Genomic DNA, 20372 nt, shown 5'->3' with positions numbered 1-20372 from the left:
AAAATGAAACACTTATGTGAGTCAACTCCCTCAAAACTATTACAATATGGAATATGTGAGAAATGTCTATTAACTTCCATTCAATTTTGCTGTACTCTTAAAATTACAATAAAAAATAAAGTGTATTTGAAAGATCATAAACAATAAAGTCAATGTGATCACTCAAATCTTGATTCTTTGGAGTGGTACTTTCTTCACTGTGTCATTGAGTTCTTCCTGCTGAATAGATTATATACATTGGACCAGACTATGAAGAGAAGCTTTCACTCAATGATTAAGGTTCCCTATGTCTGTCAACAATATTGACTTCTAAATGTCTGCTGGTGATTATACCATGGAGCAGGGTTGGCATGTGGACTACTCAGGGTGAATAAAACTGTGTCCACCAACAATGCTGACTATTAAATGCTTAGTGCAGGAACTCTTTTGAAAATGTGTTCTACTGTTAATCTTTGCAATTCTGGTTTTGAGACTGGTAATATTGTTTTAATTTTAAGTCTTAACACTATCACTGATTTGCTCAACTAAGATATTGTAGATTGCACATATGTCATGGCTCAGTAATCTCCCAGTATTTAAGATACCCATTGAGAACTGGCTCTTTAAGGAATTGAAAATAGAAGTAATTATGTCAATAGAAGCAATAGCTCTCATAATGAAAAATTACTTATTAAGAAATTCACCATCTACTAATAGTCTATGAAAATACTTGCTATTTCTATCATACCACTGGAAACCCTTCACAACTCCAAATTAACATGTCTCTTTTTGAAATTACCAGGAAAAGATTTGAATTTGCTTGATTTCACTGGCACAAGATGCCTTATACTTTTCTGTATACTTACTTTTTAAATATGCACTTAAATCACTTTGACATCATCCAAGCTTGATATGACCAAAGATTCCAAATTCAGAGGATTATTAGTCAGTGCAACCATATTACTTTATCATGAGGTCTTTATATTTCTCATGTATAAAATAGAGGGATATAAAAAAGCAATTTCAACCTCTCATTGCTGAATTCTTTGGCAATCTAGGTGTAAGCTCAATTATGAATGATTCATTCTGATGATGAGAAGGTAATGGGCAAATGTTCACATTAATGGGTATATAGAGAGCACTACCTAGACCACAAAGCCCAAGAGTAGATACAACTATGAAGGGAAGAGTGGTTGCCGTGGTTACAGGAAGAAGGGCATCCTTAAGCTTTTTTCCAGATCTGCTATATTCTGTGTCTTGACCACAGTGAGCTGCCTCAACATGCCACTTTACCCTCTGACTTCTGGTTTGATTTGATCAACAACAGAAATGGCAAAAAACAGGAATACAGAAAAACATACAGCTGGAAGGTTTACTACCTTGATTCTCTACCAACCCTAACTGTGGCTTCCTCATGGTGGCTGCATCTCTCTAGAGAAAGGGAAAACTAATGCTGAGTGTCCTTCTCTGTATCCTTCCTGTCCCTTCCATATTTTGGAAAATACTTTTTTTTTTTCCTTGACACTTTAGGACTAGTGTTGGTAGCAAATTCCCTTCTGTATTACTATAATATATACATCATCTATATAAGACATACAGATAAACATTTCTTTTTGGTTTTCATAAATCCTGCACACATATTTTCAATGACCCCCTGAGGCCTTTATCAAAGTCCTTATGCAGTTTGAGAATGACATTTCTTCCCCTAATAGAACCTTAATTAACACAAAGGAAAAATTTCTACTTTATATATATGTGTGCACCTTCTGTCAATTTCTATCTCTGTCTCTGGTTTATCATCATGACTATCTACAAGCTTATTATATATTCAAGCTTTAATACATGCAATTATCATTTTTAATAAGAAGTTTAATGTTCATGTTTTTGGTTAATCAGACCAAAAATTTGTTTTTTCTTCTAAAATGGGGGGATTCAACTCAAAAACATCAGTTTCCCAAGTGTAAGAGAGAAAGCTTAAGGTAAATCTTTGCATATTTAGTTTTTCTACATATAACAAGGAGAAAAAACTGTGACTAATGAAGAGTAAGGAGATGACAGAGTGCAAGAAAGCCTAGATATAAAGGAGAAAAGAAGACTCTTTTAGAAAGAGAAGTTAGAAGTTTCCTTAATAGCAATGCACATATGACAGGTTTGCCCTGGAGCTCAGACTGCACATAGTTAGGATGAAGAAATAATGCTACTATGATGTGTAGCTCTTAATAGCACATTTTAAAAAATTCTTTTTGGTGTTCTCCAGCGTTCAGTGACCCACGTTGGTAAAAAAAATTGTCTTATTTGATTTAATTTTAAGGTATATTTTGGCAGAATTTTTTCTGTTTTGAATTCATTTGGAACTGTAGAGTTTGTTGTCTATTTTAATTCTGTTTCCCGAGTTTAGTTTATTTTTATAAGAATTTTTGAAAACTATGGTACTGTATAGTTTTAAAGTTACTTTCTATATTTTTCTGCTTTTCAATTATCTAGCCATTGCTGTTCCGTCACCCAGTTGTGTTCGACTCTTTTTGACTTCATGGACTGTAGGCTTCCCTGGCCTTCACTATCTCTTGGAAATCGCTCAAACTTATGTCAGTTGAGTTGGTGATGCCATCTAACCATGTCATCCTTTGTCATCCCCTTCTCCTATCTTCAATTTTTCCCAGCATCAGGGTCTTTTCTAATGAGTCAGCTCTTTCCATCAGGTGGCCAAAGTATTGGAGCTTCAGCTTCAGCATCAGTTCTTCCAATGAATATTCCAGCCATACCCCTGCATAAAATATTTACTTATGATTTTTGGCTTTCCATAATTTAACAAAGGGGGATGTTGGGGTGATTTAAAATAGTGTTTGTACAAAAATTATTAGTTAGGATTCTCTTTACATTCTCTACTTGTCTTAGATCCATTTCTATTCTTTCATTAAAATGTGTACTTTAAGCTTAGCTGTTGAAAATGTCTTCTTATTTTCTAGGGAATTGTGAGAGATAGAAAGGGTGGTAGGAAGTTACAATTCATGGTGATCTGGAGGGAATCTCTCTTGTTTTATTTTTGTTCAAAGTTCTGTATATGTTCAGTTCAGTTCAGTTCAGTTCAGTCGCTCAGTCGTGTCTGACTCTTTGCAGCCCCATGAGCTGCAGCACACCAGGCCTCCCTGTCCATCACCAAATCCCGGAGTCCACCCAAACCCAGGTCTATCGAGTTGGTGATTCCATCCAACCATCTCATCCTCTGTTGTCCCGTTCTCCTCCTGACCCCAATCCCTCCCAGCATCAGGGTCTTTTCCAATGAGTCAACTCTTCACATGAGGTGGCCAAAGTACTGGAGTTTCAGCTTCAACATAAGTCCTTCCAATGAACACCCAGGACTGATCTCCTTCAGAATGGACTGGTTGGATCTCCTTGCAGTCCAATGGACTTTCAACAGTCTTCTCCAACACCACAGTTCAAAAGCATCAATTCTTCAGCACTCAGCTTTATTAACAGTCTGACTCTCACATCCATACATGACCAATGTAAAAACCATAGCCTTGACTAGATGGACATTTGTTGGCAAAGTAACATCTCTGCTTTTGAATATGCTATCTAGGTTGGTCATAACATTCCTTCCAAGGAGTAAGCATCTTTTAATTTCATGGCTGCAATCACCATATGCAGTGATTTTGGAGCCCCCCAAAATAAAGTCAGCCACTGTTTCCATTGTTTCCCCATCTATTTGCCATGAAGTGATGGGACCAGATGCCATGATCTTAGTGAGAGGGCAACAGGCAGGAAGGCCAGGGGTCTCCAAACAGAGGAAATAGCCTGAGAGTGTCAGACATTTTTATCTCTCTTAAGTGGCAGGAGGAAATAAACTAGAGATATTTTTTTCTTCTCTATACAAATTTAAAAGGAGGTTTCTCTTAAAATTCTGTGTTGCCATAGTGACACCTGTTTTCACTTGAAGTTAACCAATGCTTTTTTCTTATGGAAATGTTTATCTTAAGCTATGCTAAGGGTACTATACATTTACCCCAAACTCTGTTTTCAAGTCCTTTGCCTTTTGGCTCAGAACCTACTTGACAAACCACTATGTTATACTCAGATATTGTTCCTCTAATCTATGTAAATGGAACTATTTGTATGGTGATCTGCCATTCTTCAAGATTCAAGTTAATCATTTTATGGCCCAAGATAAACCATTTGGTGCCAAGATTATCCCAAAGTGCATCTTATGGGTGAAGGGCCTGGTGCCATTCTGAGTTTTGAGACATTCCTTTCTTTCATGAACAAACTGCTAGTGACTATATAACATCCAGCTAAAGACTAGCAGGGGGGTACTCTTTCTGCCCCTTTCTCATGCCTATGTCAGAAGCTTTCTCTATCTCCTTTATACTTTAATAAAACTTTATTACACAAAACCTCTGAGTGATCAAGCCTTGTCTCTGGCCCTGGATTGAATTCTTCTCCTCCAGGGGCCAAGAATCCCAGTGTCGTGAGTCAACAACAACCTTTCATTATTTTTCTGAATGTTGAGCTTTAAGCCAACTTTTTCACTCTCCTCTTTCACTTTCATCAAGAGGCTCTTTAATTCTTCTACACTTTCTGCAATAACAGTGGTGTCATCTGCATATCTGAGGTTATTGATATTTCTCCTGGCAATCTTGATTCTACCTTGTGCTTCCTCCAGCCCAGCGTTTCTCATGATGTAGTCTGCATAGAAGTTAAATAAGCAGGGTGACCATATACAGCCTTGACGCACTCCTTTTCCTATTTGGAACCAGTCTACACATGTTATAATAGACTTATGGAGTGTACATTGATCAAAGGATTTTTACTTTTTTTCGACCCCATTTCATGAATAGAGAGCCCCATTTGTATGAAGTCTGGATTTGTCTTGTGAGTTTTCTCCACTGATGAAAAGTAAGTCTATGCATTTACTGTCTAGCTTTTTTCTGACAATCATTTGAGTAGATGTAAAGGAGACAAATGCAATATTTTCATTTATCCCATCTCTAAAATCAAACATTTATTTGATTATTATATGACTTAAAATATGTAGAATGAGGCCTAATTTGCCTCAATGGAAACCAAATGTACCTAGCTATCAGTATCAACTCTACTATATATTATCTCCTTTACCTTTGAATAGTTAACTTTTCTGTCTTAGTTTTAACATGGAAACTTGATTTTATCTTAAAAATCTAAATGGAAAATATCACCATAAAATAGCTGAATGAAATAAATTCCCTCTTACTAAATCTCCTGACACAAAGATTTTGAGATGATTTAAAGCAAGGAAGTAATGATAGAAATAAGTACAATTATTTTTCTTGAGGTGACATGTAGAATTTATTGACTATCATGGAACTATATGTATAAAATGTGTCTAAGAATTTCTGACAGGTTATCTTCAGGATGAAGAAAATGAATGTAAAGGTTGAAAGGGGATCATATATCTTCTAAGTGTGAGTAAGCCCGATCCTTTTGAATAATAATATCCTTAGCAAGCCTTGGTGAATCTGCTTTGTCTTGATGCTATAAATAATTGAGTTGAGAACCAGTGGAACTAACAGGTTCTGCCATGGTAATATGAATAATGGAAGAGGAATGTTTTGCAAAACGATGCACTAAGGACAAACCTATCATTGGCACATATAGAATGAGCACAGCACAAATATGGGAGACACATGTACTGAGGGCTTTGAGTTTCCCTCCCTGGGATGCAATGCACAACACAGAGTGGAGGATGAAAGTATAAGATAAAAAGATTCCTAGAGAATCTACACCCCATTAAAATGCAACAACAAACAAGCCATACAAAACATTGAATGAGATGTCAGAACAGGCCAATAGGATGACATCTTGATGTAAGCAGGAGTGGGAGAGAACGTGGGAGTGACAGAAAGAAAATGTGGGGATACGAACAAGAACAACAGGGAGGACAGTGGAGCATCGGATTATGATGAAGACCTCTATGTAGACAACGCATTGTGGGGTAAGTTTACTGGAATACCTCAAAGGATCACTGATGGCAACACAGCGGTCAAAAGCCATGGCTAGGAGCACAGCTGATTCCATTAGAGAAAAAGTGTGAATAAAATACATCTGGGCTATACAAGTATTCATCTCAATCTCTTTAGCATCAAACCAGAAGGTTCTCAGTACTGTGGGCAGGGTGGAGATGGACACGCCCATGTCTGTGAGGGACAGCATGGCCAGGAAGTAGTACATGGGCTCATGGAGACTCTTGTCAGTGTGGATGATGTGAAGAACTGTACAGTTGCCCCCTATTCCAATCAGATAGAACACACAAAAGGGGATGGAAATAAAGTGTTGAACATCCTCGTAGCCAGGAATCCCAGAGAGGTAGAATGAAGCCAATTGTTCAATACTCAAATTAGAGCTTGTCATGAGACTGTCCCAAGGAGCCATTTTTCTACCATAAAAATGTGAACTCCTAAAAAGAATAACACACAGCCTTAAAGCATTCATTTTCTCTGACAAGAATACTAGGTGGAAACATTTTATAACGTATGACAGAAAAAGTTAAGGCAATGAATGCATGGATTTAGTTTTAACCAATAGATAAAACCCACAAGAATAATCAGGTAACATTATAAGATATGAGCTGTGTAGCAAGTGTGAATAGTTGAAAGAGGCACACAGACTGGCCCTCAAACTGGTTTAAATGGGAGTCAGATACGAAAGCATCCAAGGGTAAATAGGGTTGACCTAATTTACAGTCTAGAGTATTCAGAATTTGGTTTCTCTTTCATATTCTCCACCAAGGTTTCTTTATGTACTTATCCCGAAATGATCACTCAGGTGGTAAAGAATCTGCCTGCAGTGTGGGAGACCCTGGTTCAATCCCTGGGTCAGGATGTCAGGAAAATCCCTTGGAGAATGGAATGGCAACTCACTCCAGTATTCTTGCCTGGAGAATTCCATGGACAGAGGTACAGTCCATGGGGTTGCAAAGACTAACAGTAATAACCTGCAATGAAGGAAGAGTTTTAGTTAAGTGAATTTCTATCATTTGTTCCACTGATAATAATTGATATGAGAGTTATGTCAGTTTGTTGATCGATCCCTTTCATTGTCGCTGGAACTCATAAGTTTTCTGGTTTGCCATCTGTGGACATGGCCTTTGGCCATCTCTGACAGCTACAAGAAAAATATCAACCATCGCAGTCTCATCATCCCTAGATATTAGAATGAAATTAACTCACCCACAGACTGCGATTCAGTGGTGCACTATAATTGCAGTAACATAGTGCCATTCTCTTGATATTTTTGTTTTGCTCCTTTGCTCATTGTTTTAATGTATTTCATTGAAAAAGATAACAAGGCTTGTCCCACAACATTGTATAGACAATTAAATTATTTATAAAAATGCTTACCACAGTCCTCCTTCATTTTGAGTTTTTACATTTTGATAATCACATTTGTACCATAAAGTATCTCAGTGATGTGAACAGAAAGAAACGTTATAGATAAGTAAGTAAATGAAGGCTTAGAGACTCAAATGGTTTGCCCAATACTCCATAAGTACAATAATAGCTTTAATGAATATCAGTTTTAGGGTTCTACTCATGCGGATGGTGATTTCCCAGAACAGTGGCTAACTCATCTACATGGTTGCTGCAGTTATGTGACTGGATTGGTCAGTGTTTGAAGATTCAGTCATATGCCTGACATCATGTGCTATTTCTAATGTCACAATGATATTAAAATAAACAAAAAATCAGTTCCCTCAGACATTTAAATACATCAGTACTTAGCTAGTCTATATGTTTACTGCCAGGCTGTCTGTCACAGCAGCCATATACCATCTTAGGTCTGTTACCAAATCCCCTGAAATTTAATCATCTGGGCTTTTTTCTGCATGATTCAATGACTTTTTCATGAGCAGTTCAGTTCAGTTCAGTCACTCAATCGTGTCTGACTCTCTGCGACCTCATGGACTGAAGTGTGTCAGGTTCCCCTGTCCACTGCCGACTTCTGGAGCCTACTCAAACTCATGTCCATTGAGTTGGTGATGCCATCTGACCATCTCATGCTCTGTCGTCCCCTTCTCCTCCTGCCTTCAATCTTTTCCAGTATCAGGGTCTTTTCCAATGAGTCAGTTCTTCACATCAGGTGGCCAAAGTATTGGAGTTTCAGCTTCAGCATCAGTCCTTCCAATGGATACTCAGGATTGATCTTTAGGATGGACTGGTTGGATCTCCTTGCTGTCCAAGGGAATCTCAAGAGTCTTCTCCAACACCACAGTTCAAAAGCATCAATTCTTTGGCTCTCAGCTTCCTTTATAGTCCAACTCTCACATCCATACATGACTACTGGAAAAAACACAACTTTGACTAGGTGGACCTTGTTGGCAAAGTAATGGAGAATACTTTGGAAAAGAGTATTTGTGTCAATGTCCACAGATGGCAACATCAGAAAACTTATGAGTTCCAGCGACAATGAAAGGGATTGATCAACAAACTGAGATAACTCTCATATAAATTATTATCAGTGGAACAAATGATTAAAATTCACTTAAATAGAACACTTGCTTCATTGCAGTGTATTACTGTTAGTCTTTGAGATGAAATACATTTCATCTCATATTATTGCATCACATGATATATTTTTCCCTGCAAAATTCACTACTTTTTCACTTCATTCAAATTCTCTATCTCTGGTTTTTAATATGCTGTCTAGTTTGGTCATCACTTTTCTTCCAAGGAACAAACGTCTTTTAATTTCATGAGTAGAGATCTCTCTTATTGACACAAATCTTTTCATAGCTTAAGAAAAATAGACACTATTATTAAATTCCTTAAGTTTCATTCATGAATCATATTCAGGTCCTAATATCTAAGAGAACTTTTAGAATCTCAAAATGATTTGTGTATTTATTATCTTATTTAAACCACTAAATATTTATATGAGATCAACATGCATTGTCCTTTGTTACTCAAATCCAGTAACATGTCCTTTTGTTTCGATGCCCAAAATATTTTAACTTATTCACTTTTGCTGTTTACCACTATCATGATTTCTCTTCTAAACTATTTTATTAGCCACTTACCTCATCTAATACTTTCCACTTTTGTGCCATTTTCCCCTCAAATCAATTCTCCTTAGAGCAGTGAATTCTTAAAGACACAAACAAGTCTGTTCATTTCTGTGTTTAAAATATGTTAAATGACCTACTGATCTCTGAATGAAAGGGAAGCCATTTCAGTACTCGTAAGCTCCTTCTTCCCTGTGTATGGAAAAAGACAGGTGGATTATACATGTGATTTTTCCCTTGCTCCCTTTCCTGTCCATCTTTGTGTTCTCATTCTCAAATGAGAATGAGATTCTCATTTGAATGAGATTCCCTAGATTTTCTCTTACATATTTTACTACTTCTGACCTCATTGCCACTCCTGTTCACTAAACTGCAGACCTTCTTTCCTTCTTTCAATTTCTATAATCAAGTTTCTTTCCTCACCACTCTATGCAAATACTCTTTTCCAAAATATTTAAAATAACAAAGCACATTTCATCTCATATTATTGCATCACATGATATATATTTTCCCTGCAAAATTCACTACTTTTTCACTTCATTCAAATTCTCTATCTCCAACTACCCAAAGCCAATCTTTTACTTTTGACCCACAGTTTCTTCCCTTCTTTCCACTGAGAAATTGAGAGTGATTTTCCCTCCCAGATCTGCTCTCCTCCCCCATAATGGACTTACTCCTATCTGTAGGCCACTTGTGTTCTCTGTCACTTGATTAACTTTTGCCACTTTGCTTTCTTGCTCATAGTTAAAGTGCTCAAGTTGGAAATAGTGTTTTCTAAAGAGTATGGAATGTTTCTGATTATACATCTGTGATAAAAGAAGCTCTTCATTTTTCCTGGTTTTATTGGTCTCTGGAAGCCTGAGGGAATCACAGAAACTAGTGGTACATTAAGGAGTAGGGAGCTGTGAGCCTAAGGGAGGGATGTTGTTCAGGATGAGATAGCAGGAATTTCCACAGGAACAGAGAAAGCCTAAGGGAGGTACAAGTGGACAAATGCAAGGAAACTCTGACTCTAATTCTGATGGCTGCTGAGTTTAGATACAAAATGGGAGGTTGGAGGGTTCCAGCTGAAAAACTCCTTGGTGGAAAAAAAGAACAATGAATACTAAAACTACACAATAAAATAAAGGGACTTCAGAACTAAAATAGATATTAGTATTGGACAGGTGCTAGAGATTATCCAGGTCCTAGAGAATACCCAGACCATATGGGATCTTCCCTAGATGTACGGGTGATTCACAAATAGATTAGTTTTTAGAGGGGCTAACATAGGTGAAAATAACCTCAAATTCTGATTTTATTAAAGAGATATGAGATTATCAGTGCCAATAACCATCTACCAAAAGTGTATACATATCCTGCAAACTTGTATAATATTATATAACATTATCCTAGACTTAAATTATTTCTAGTTTATTTTTACATGAAATATTTGGCCATAGAATAACCAAGCAGAAAAAGAAACAAGTATATGTGTTATAAGATTAATATTAAAAATAATAATAATTCAAGGATAAACATAAAGGATCCAAAAATAAAATTTTTAGATAGGGTTAAAACAATTAAATCACAAGCATGGAAATTAAAACTGTAATCAGAAATCTTCCAGCAAACAAAAGCCCAGGTCCAGACGGCTTCACAGCTGAATTCTACCAAAAATTTAGAGAAGAGCTAACACCTATCCTAAACAAACTCTTCCAGAAAATTGCAGAGGAAGGTAAACTTCCAAACTCATTCTATGAGGCCACCGTCACCCTAATACCAAAACCTGACAAAGATGCCACAAGGAAAGAAAACTACAGGCCAATATCACTAATGAACATAGATGCAAAAGTCCTTAACAAAATTCTAGCAATCAGAATCCAACAACACATTAAAAAGATCATACACCATGACCAAGTGGGCTTTATCCCAGGGATGCAAGGATTCTTCAATATCTGCAAATCAATCAATGTAATATACCAAATTAACATATTGAAAAATAAAAGCCATATGATTGTCTCAATAGATGCAGAGAAGGCCTTTGACAAAATTCAACATCCATTTATGATAAAAACACTCCAGAAAGCAGGAATAGAAGGAACACACCTCAACATAATAAAAACGATATATGACAAACCCACAGCAAACATTATCCTCAATGGTGAAAAACTGAAAGCATTTCCCCTAAAGTCAGGAACAAGACAAGGGTGCCCACTCTCACCACTACTATTCAACATAGTTTTGGAAGTTTTGGAGGTTTTGGCCACAGCAATCGGAGCAGAAAAAAAAAAAGGAATCCAAATTGCAAAAGAAGAAGTAAAACTCTCACTGTTTGCAGATGACATGATCCTCTACATAGAAAACCCTAAAGACTCCACCAGAAAACTACTAGAGCTAATCAATGAATATAGTAAAGTTGCAGGTTGTAAAATTAACACCCAGAAATCCCTTGCATTCCTATACACTAACAATAAGAAAACAGAAAGAGAAATTAAGGAAACAATTCCATTCACCATTGCAACGAAAAGAATAAAATACTTAGGAATATATCTACCTAAAGCAACAAAAGACCTATATATATAAAACTATAAAACACTGGTGAAAATAATCAAAGAGGACACAAATAGATGAAGAAATATACCATGTTCATGGATTGGAAGAATCAATATAGGGAAAATGAGTATACTACCCAAAACAATCTATAGATTCAATGCAATCCCTATCAAACTACCAACAGTATTTTTCACAGAGCTAAAACAAATATTTTCACAATTTGTATGGAAATACAAAAAACCTCGTATAGCAAAAGCAATCTTGAGAAAGAAGAATGGAACTGGAGGAATCAATCTGTCTGACTTCAGGTTCTACTACAAAGCCACAGTCATCAAGACAGTATGGTACTGGCACAAAGACAGAAATATAGATCAATGGAACAAAATAGAAAGCCCAGAGATAAATCCACACACCTATGGATCCCTTATCTTTGACAAAGGAGCCAAGAATATACAATGGAGAAAAGACAATCTCTTTAACAAGTGGTGCTGGGAAAACTGGTCAACCACTTGTAAAAGAATGAAACTAGAACACTTTCTAACACCATATACAAAAATAAACTCAAAATGGATTAAAGATCTAAACATAAGACCAGAAACTATAAAACTCCTAGAGGAAAAAATAGGCAAAACACTCTCCAACATACATCCCAGCAGGATCCTCTATGACCCACTTCCCAGAATATTGGGAATAAAAGCAAAAATAAACAAATGGGATCTAATTAAAAGCTTCTGCACAACAAAGGAAACTATAAGCAAGGTGAAAAGACAGCCTTCAGAATGGGAGAAAATAATAGCAAATGAAGCAACTGACAAACAACTAATCTCAAAAATATACAAGCAACTCCTGCAGCTCAATTCCAGAAAAATAAACGACCCAATCAAAAAATGAGCCAAAGAACTAAATAGACATTTCTCCAAAGAAGACATACAGATGGCTAACAAACACATGAAAAGATGCTCAACATCACTCATTATCAGAGAAATGAAAATCAAAACCATAATGAGGTACCATCTCATGGTGGTCAGAATGGCTGCTCTCCAAAAGTTTACAAGCAATAAATGCTGGAGAGGGTGTGGAGAAGAGGGAACCCTCTTAAACACTGTTGGTGGGAATGCCAACTAGTACAGCCACTATGGAGAACAGTGGGGAGATTCCTTAAAAAACTGGAAATAGAACTGCCATATGACCCAGCAACACCACTGCTGGGCATACACACTGAGGAAACCAGAATTGAAAGAGACACATGTTCATTGCAGCACTGTTTATAATAGCCAGGACATGGAAGGAATCTAGATGTCCATCAGCAGATGAATGGATAAGAAAGCTGTGGTACATATACACAATGGAGTATTAGTCATTAAAAAGAATACATTTGAATCAGTTCTAATGAGGTGGATGAAACTGGAGCCTATTATACGGAATGAAGTAAGCCAGAAAGAAAAATACCAATACAGTATACTAACGCATATATATGGAATTTAGAGTGATGGTAATGATAACCCTGTAAGCGAGACAGCAAAAGAGACAGAGATGTATAGAACAGTCTTTTGGACTCTGTGGGAGAGGGCTAGGGTGGGTTGATTAGGGAGAATGGCATTGAAATATGTATATTATCATATGTGAAACAGATCACCAGTCCATGTTCAATGCATGATACAGGATGCTCGGGGCTGGTACGCTGGGATGACCCAGAGGGACAGTATGGGGAGGGAGGTGGGAGGGGGGTTCAGGATGGGTAACATGAGTACACCTGTGGCAGATTCATGTTGATGTATGGCAAAACCAATACAATATTGTAAAGTAATTAGCCTCCAATTAAAATAAATAAATTTATATTTATATTTTAAAAAATAATAAAATAATAATGAATAAACATACTGAAAAAACAGAAAGTATGATTTAAATATTCAGGAAAAAACTGGAATATTTTTTAAACATTCAAATGAAAAATGTATAATTGAAAATTAAGAGCACAGATTAACAAATGAAATCTTTAATGCTATCAGTGCTATGAGGGAGCTATAAAATTGAAAAGATAAGTAAATGCCCCAATCACAGGATTCATTCTTATGTAGTAAATTCTAGATTTAAGTTCAGGCAGTGGTGTTCAGGATGAGACAGCAGCATTTTTCACAGGAACAGAAGAATGCCTAACAGAGACGAATTAAAGGAAATCCTGACTCTACCTCTTCTGGGTGCTGAGTTTAGATATACAATGAGAGACAGGAGGGTTACAACTGAACGAATACTTGGTGGAATACAAGAACTATGAATATGAAGACTATAAAATAAAATAAGGGGACTACAGAACTAAAAAATAGACATAGAATTGGGCAGGTCCTAGAGATTATGCTGGTCCTAGAGAATACCTGCTTCCAATGCAGAAGACACAGGAGAAGTGGGTTCAATCTCTGCATCAGGAAGATTCCCTGGAGAAGGGAATGACAACCCATGCCAGTATTTTTGCCTGAGAAATGTCATGGATAGAGGAGACTGGCTGGCTACAGTCCATGAAGTTGCAAAGAATTGGACATGACTGAGCAGGCAGGCATGTATGTCAACTATATCGGAAAAAAAAAAAAAAAAAACTAGAAGGAGAAAACTTAGCCATTGTATCATTTGAGATCCATACATGAGGGAACACTGCCATCTTGTGCTTGTTAGCAAGAAGGAACCCTTAAAATTTTGCAGTTATCAAATCAGTACCCCTGTATCACTGTGTAAACAAATGGAAATTATTCTGTTCCCTAAGTGAGGTATTTATGCAAGAATGGTTATTACTGTTCTCTGACTTAGATGACATCTGAAAGGGAAAGTGTTAGTTGTTTGGTTGTGTTTGACTCTGTTAGGCCATGAACAGAAGGATTTCCCAGGCAAGACTACTGGAGTAGGTTGCCGTTTCCTCCTCCAGGGGATCTTCCCAACTCAGGGATCCTTTTGTTTAAAATCACTATTAAGATAACATCTCTATAACATCTCTTAACTTTCTTCTCCGGAGAAGGCTATGGCAGCCCACTCCAGTACTCTTGCCTGGAAAACCCCATGGATGGAGGAGCCTGGTAGGCTACAGTCCATGGGGTTGCTAAGAGTCGGACACGACTGAGCGACTTCATTTTCACTTTTCACTTTTCACTTTCATGCATTGGAGAAGGAAATGGCAACCCACTCTGGTGTTCTTGCCTGGAGAATCCCAGGGACAGGGGAGCCTGGTGGGCTGATGTCTGTGGGGTCGCACAGAATTGGACACGACTGAAGCAACTTAGCAGCAGCAGCAGCAACTTTCTTTTCTCAGTTTTATACATTCATATATGATAGTTGATAACATCTTAGTGCATTAGCATCTCTATGTTATTATCATTTGTGTATTAATCAGTACTTATCATATCCATCCTGCTTCCTTATTTGTTTAGCACTAGATATTTTTTGGATAGCTACTGTCTAGTAGCTTTCTACTTTGCAAATTTTATAAATGAAACACAATTTTATTGTCAATAATGGCAACGTTGATTATAGATTTCCTATGTGAGAGGTGGACTGTGAAGAAGGCTGAGCATCGAAGAATTGATGCGTTTGAACTGTGGTGTTGGAGAAGACTCTTGAGAGTCCCTTGGACCGCAAGGAGATCCAACCAGTCCATTCTGAAGGAGATCAGTCCTGGGATTTCTTTGGAAGGAATGATGCTGAAGCTGAAACTCCAGTACTCTGGCCACCTCATGTGAAGAATTGACTCATTGGAAAAGACTCTGATTCTGGGAGGGATTGGGGACAGGAGGAGAAGGGGACAACAGAGGATGAGATGGCTGGATGGCATCACTGACTCAGTGGATGTGAGTCTGAGTGAACTCTGGGAGTTGATGATGGACAGTGAGGCCTGGTGTGCTGTGGTTCATGGGGTCTCAAAGAGTTGGACACGACTGAGCCACTGAACTGAACGGAACTGAACTGATGTCTTCTCCACTAAGTTTTAAAACTGCTTTATTCAGATTGATTATATTTTTGCACTCCAAGATTTATAAGCTCTATACAATCAGCAAAAACAAGACCTGGAGCTGACTGTGGCTCAGATCATCAGCTACTTATTGCAAAAATCAGGCTTAAATTTAGGAAAGTAGAGAAAACCACAAGGTCATTCAGGTATGACCTATATAAAATCCTTTATGATTATACAGTAGAAGTGATGAGTAGATTTAAAGGATTAGATCTGGTAGATAGAGTGCCTAAAGGACAATGAACAGCAGTTCAAAGCACTGTATAGGAGGCAGTGACCAATAGAACATGAAATAAAAAGAAATGCAAGAAGGCAAAGTGATTGTCTGAGGAGGTTTTATAAACAGTTGAGAAAACAGAAGTGAAAAGCAGGGAAGAAAGAGAAAGATATACCCAAAAGAATGCAGAGTTCCAGAGAATAGAAAGAAGAGAGGCCTTCTTAGAAGGCCTTCTTAAGTGAACAATGCAAAGAAATAGAGGAAAACAATAGAATGGGAAAGACTAGAGATCTCCTCAAGAAAACTTGGGATATCAAAGGAAAATTTCATGCAAGGATGGACATGATAAAGATCATGGTATCTGGTCCCATCACTTCATGACAAATAGAAGGGGAAAAAGTGGAAGTTGTACAGATTTTATTTTGGGGGGCTCCAAAATCACTGTGGACAGTGACGATAGCTATTATATTGAAAGACACTTGCTCCTTCTATAGCATCACTGACTCAATGGACATGAATCTGAGAAAACTCCAAGAGACAATGGAGGACAGAGGAGCCTGGTGACTCTCATGGGATTGCAAAAAGTCAGACACTACTGGACAACAAGATTGAGACACCTATGCCACAAGATACATCCATTTTAATTGTACATTTTGATGCATTTTACTTTACTGAAAGACTTATTCAACTATTGCTGCTGCTAAGTAACTTCAGTCATGTCTGACCGAGTGACCCCATAGATGGCAGCCCACCAGGCTCCTCTGTCCCTGGGATTCTCCAGGCAAGAATACTGCAGTGGGTCGCCATTTCCTTCTCCAGCGCATGCATGCATGCTAAGTCGCTTCAGTCGTGTCTGACTCTGTGCGACCCCATAGACAGCAGCCCACCAGGCTCCTCTGTCCACAGGATTCTCAAGGCAAGAATACTGGAGTGGGTTGCCATTTCCTTCTCCTCTGTCTTGCCTAATGTCCATTATATGATAATGCATACTTACTTGTTTACAAAAATCCCACACAAGTGAGCTGATGGGGGCAGTAGCCCTGGAGGCAACACTTCTGGAGAAGAATTTGGTACCATGTGTCCAAAGTCTTCAAAAATACAGACATTTGACCCAGAGTTCACTTCTTAGGAATTTAACTTAAAGAAATAATTAAGAATCTATGTAAATATTCAACTGTTACTACACAAATTTTAAGATATTTCCATCATTCCCAAAATGAACCACTTGTCCATTAGCAGTAACTTTCCATTCTCGTCCTCAAGCCTAGGTAACCTTATCTACTTTCTGACTCTATGTATTATCCTTACTGGATATTTCACATAAATAAAAGCATATAACAGCTGGTCTTTGGTCTCTAGCTTCTTTTACCTACTGTAATGTATTTGAGATTCATCCATGTTATAATATATGTTAATACTTTGTTCTTTTTTATATCAACAAGAAGCATTTAATTTGGGGGATAGACCACATCTTATTTATCCGTTCACCAGTTGATGGACAATTGGGTCACTACTCTATTGGGACTATTATGAATAATACTCCTAGTAAAATTAATACCCAAGTCCATGTGAATGTATCTTTTAATTTCTCTTGGTTAGATACCTAGAGGTGGAATTGTGAACTGTGTGATCACTCTGTTTAATTTTTTTTGAAACTGTCAATGTATTTTTCCAAGTTGGCTTCACTCTTCTATACTCATAGCAGCAATTAGTATTTCAGTTTTTTTCATAGTTACCAATACTTTTCTGTATTGGTACATTAGAATATACATTAGAATGTACGTTCTACATTAGAATGTAGAATGTATAGGCATTCTAATGGGTATGAAGTAGTATCTCACTGTGATTTACATTTGTATTTTCCTAATGACCTATGATGTAAAGAGTCTCCATTTGATCATTTGTTCTTTTGCATTCTTTGGGAAATTTGGATTAATGAATTTTAATGCCATTTATTTATAATGATTTTTAAAGATTTGAGTGAAATTTAACAACACTTTAAGAATTTTTAAAAATGTATTTAGTGTATAAATCATGCCATATTTTCTCTTAGCACACCACAAGATATTCTGAGAAAGGATGGACATGGTTTAAACTTTCATGTTCAAAAGGGCATAAAAAATCATAGTCATATTCATAGCATAGTCAGCTCTCAGCAGGAAAATATTATATGTATTGAATACTTACTGCATTCCTATATAGAGCTGTAGGGGGAAAACTGCTTCAGGGATAGCTTCTTATGTCTTTGGAAATAGAAAGTAGAGAAATAAATATCAAATACTAATGAGTTGTATATAAAAGTCAATTCTATAAAGGATATAAATTGTAACGGTCTTAATTAGCCTTGAAGGTTAGTCAGGGAGGGTCTCTCAGATGTCTGATGGAACAGACCACCATGTATCATTCTGTCTGGCATATGAAAGGAAATTTTAAAGTTAGTGAAAGAAATAAAAGAAATGAGGGAAGTGAAGGAGGAAGGGAGGAAGAAAAGTAGGCTCTGTAGATGAAAACGCAGCCCAGCAGACACACTGACAGCAGCCTTAGAGATTCTGAGTAGAGAACCCAGCTAAGAGTGCCTGCAGTCCTCAAACTAATGGATCTGGATGAACTTGATATTCAGGATCATCTCAGAAACAAGCACCTCTGAGTTAGTTTGTAGACAAGACCACATTGTACATGGTTCCCAGAGTCAAGTCTCAGATATTTGCGAGTTGTCCAGATATCTTAGAGAGGCTGAAAATAACCAACTGCCCAGCCAATTACTTTCTCATAATAGATAAAGTGCAGCCTTCTGTTGTCCTCACTTACTGGCCTAGATGACATTATATTATCTAGCTGCAAGGATTAACAAATCTGTGGATTACAAATATGGCTTGCTAGGCTATTAAGAATAATAAGAAAAAAACAAAGTTATATTTTGTTAACAAATTACAATGCATCTGTATACTTTGCTAAATGTTTCACATTTGTCATATCGTGAGTATAGCCCCAAATGGGTATGGTTTAGTATACCCCATTTACAGAAGATAAAATTAAGCCTCAGAGGACTATCCATTCTCAGACCTACAGCTATGATTAGAGTACTTGCCTCTTACATTCTTGGAGAAGGAAATGGCAACTCACTCGTATTCTCACCAGCAAAGTCCCATGGACAGAGGGGCCTGGTGGGCTACAGTCCATGGTGTCACAAAGAGTAGGACACAATTGAGCACACACAAACACATTCTTTCATTCCAAAACATAGTCTCTTCATAGAACACCAGGAGCAAACAGGCTGAAACTAATAACGAAACTTCTATTAAAGTGCAATAAGTTGAGATCAGTTCCCAAACCAGATAGGTGCAATCTCTTCTTCTCCTACTTATCTATCTACAAAGGATATTCCTTACACAAGATTTTCAAAGAAATGAAGACAAGATATTTTTCTCTAGATAAATGGATAAATTGTAGTATACCAATACAATGAAAGGTCATTCAGGAATAAAAATAAGTGAATTAATCAAGCCATAAAAGGTATGGGAGAAACTCAAGTGTATATTTCTAAGTGAAAGAAGCCTATATGAAAAGCCTACAGTACAGCATGATTCCAATCAACTACAGGACATTGTGGGGGAAAAAAATCTATAGTGAATGAAAAAGATGTGGTGGTCAGATCAGCGGTTGTCAGAGGGGTTAAAGGGAAGGAAGGATAAATAAATAGAACACAGGGGATCCGTAGGGCAGTGAAACTGTTTAGTATGATGATGTAATGGCAGATGCATGTCAGTATACATTTGTCAAGACTCATAGAATATATAACACAAAGAGTGAATCCTAATGTATGAACTATGGATTGTAGTTAATAAAGTGTCTATATTGGCTCTTCAATTTAACAAATGTATCACACTAATGTAAGAGGTTAAGATTAAGGCAGAGCTGGGTGGTTGGGATATGGGGGATATACATAAACACTGCAGCTTCTCATATTTTCTGAAAATCTAAAACTGCTCTATAAGGTAATATATGTGAATTTTTAAAAGCTTCATTTGAAAAGGGAGAGTTCTTCAAATATTCTGTCATACTTTCACCTCAGTGAAATGTTAACACATCCCGACAAAGAACAAATGGTAATGTACAGACATATATTCTGTCTTTGTTATGAAAGTAATGAAAGCGAAAGTCACTCAGTCGTGTCGGACTCTTTGCAACCCCACGGACTATATATAATCCATGAAATTTTCCAGGCCAGAATACTGGAGTGGGTAGCCATTCTCTTCTCCAGGGGTCTTCCCAATCCAGGGATCAAACCCAGGTCTCCCACATTGCAGGAGGATGCTTTACCAGCTGAGCCACCAGAGAAACCCTCGCGCCTAACTTTTTGCAACTCCATGGACAATGCCATGGAATTCTCCAGGCCAGAATACTGGAGTGGGTATCCATTCCTTTCTCTAAGGGATCTTCCCAACCCAGGGATCGAATCCAGATCTCCTGCATTGAAGGAGGATTTTTTACCAGCTGAGACACCAGGGAAGCCCCAGGGAAGCTTAGGTTGCAGAGAAGTCAAGCAATAGGAAACCCCCTGTATTTTTTTTTTTTTTTTTTGGTATTATTTCAGGCTTGCATATTAAGCTGGCAAA

The 20372-nt window shown here is 37.4% G+C and overlaps 1 pseudogene; it reads right to left on the bottom strand.

Annotated features, from left to right (window-relative positions):
* LOC102187337 lies at positions 5412-6363 on the bottom strand (annotated as a pseudogene).

Source organism: Capra hircus, chromosome 15 (assembly GCF_001704415.2).
Source record: "Capra hircus breed San Clemente chromosome 15, ASM170441v1, whole genome shotgun sequence".
Lineage (NCBI taxonomy): Eukaryota > Metazoa > Chordata > Mammalia > Artiodactyla > Bovidae > Capra > Capra hircus.
This window is presented reverse-complemented; position numbering and strand designations above follow the sequence as displayed.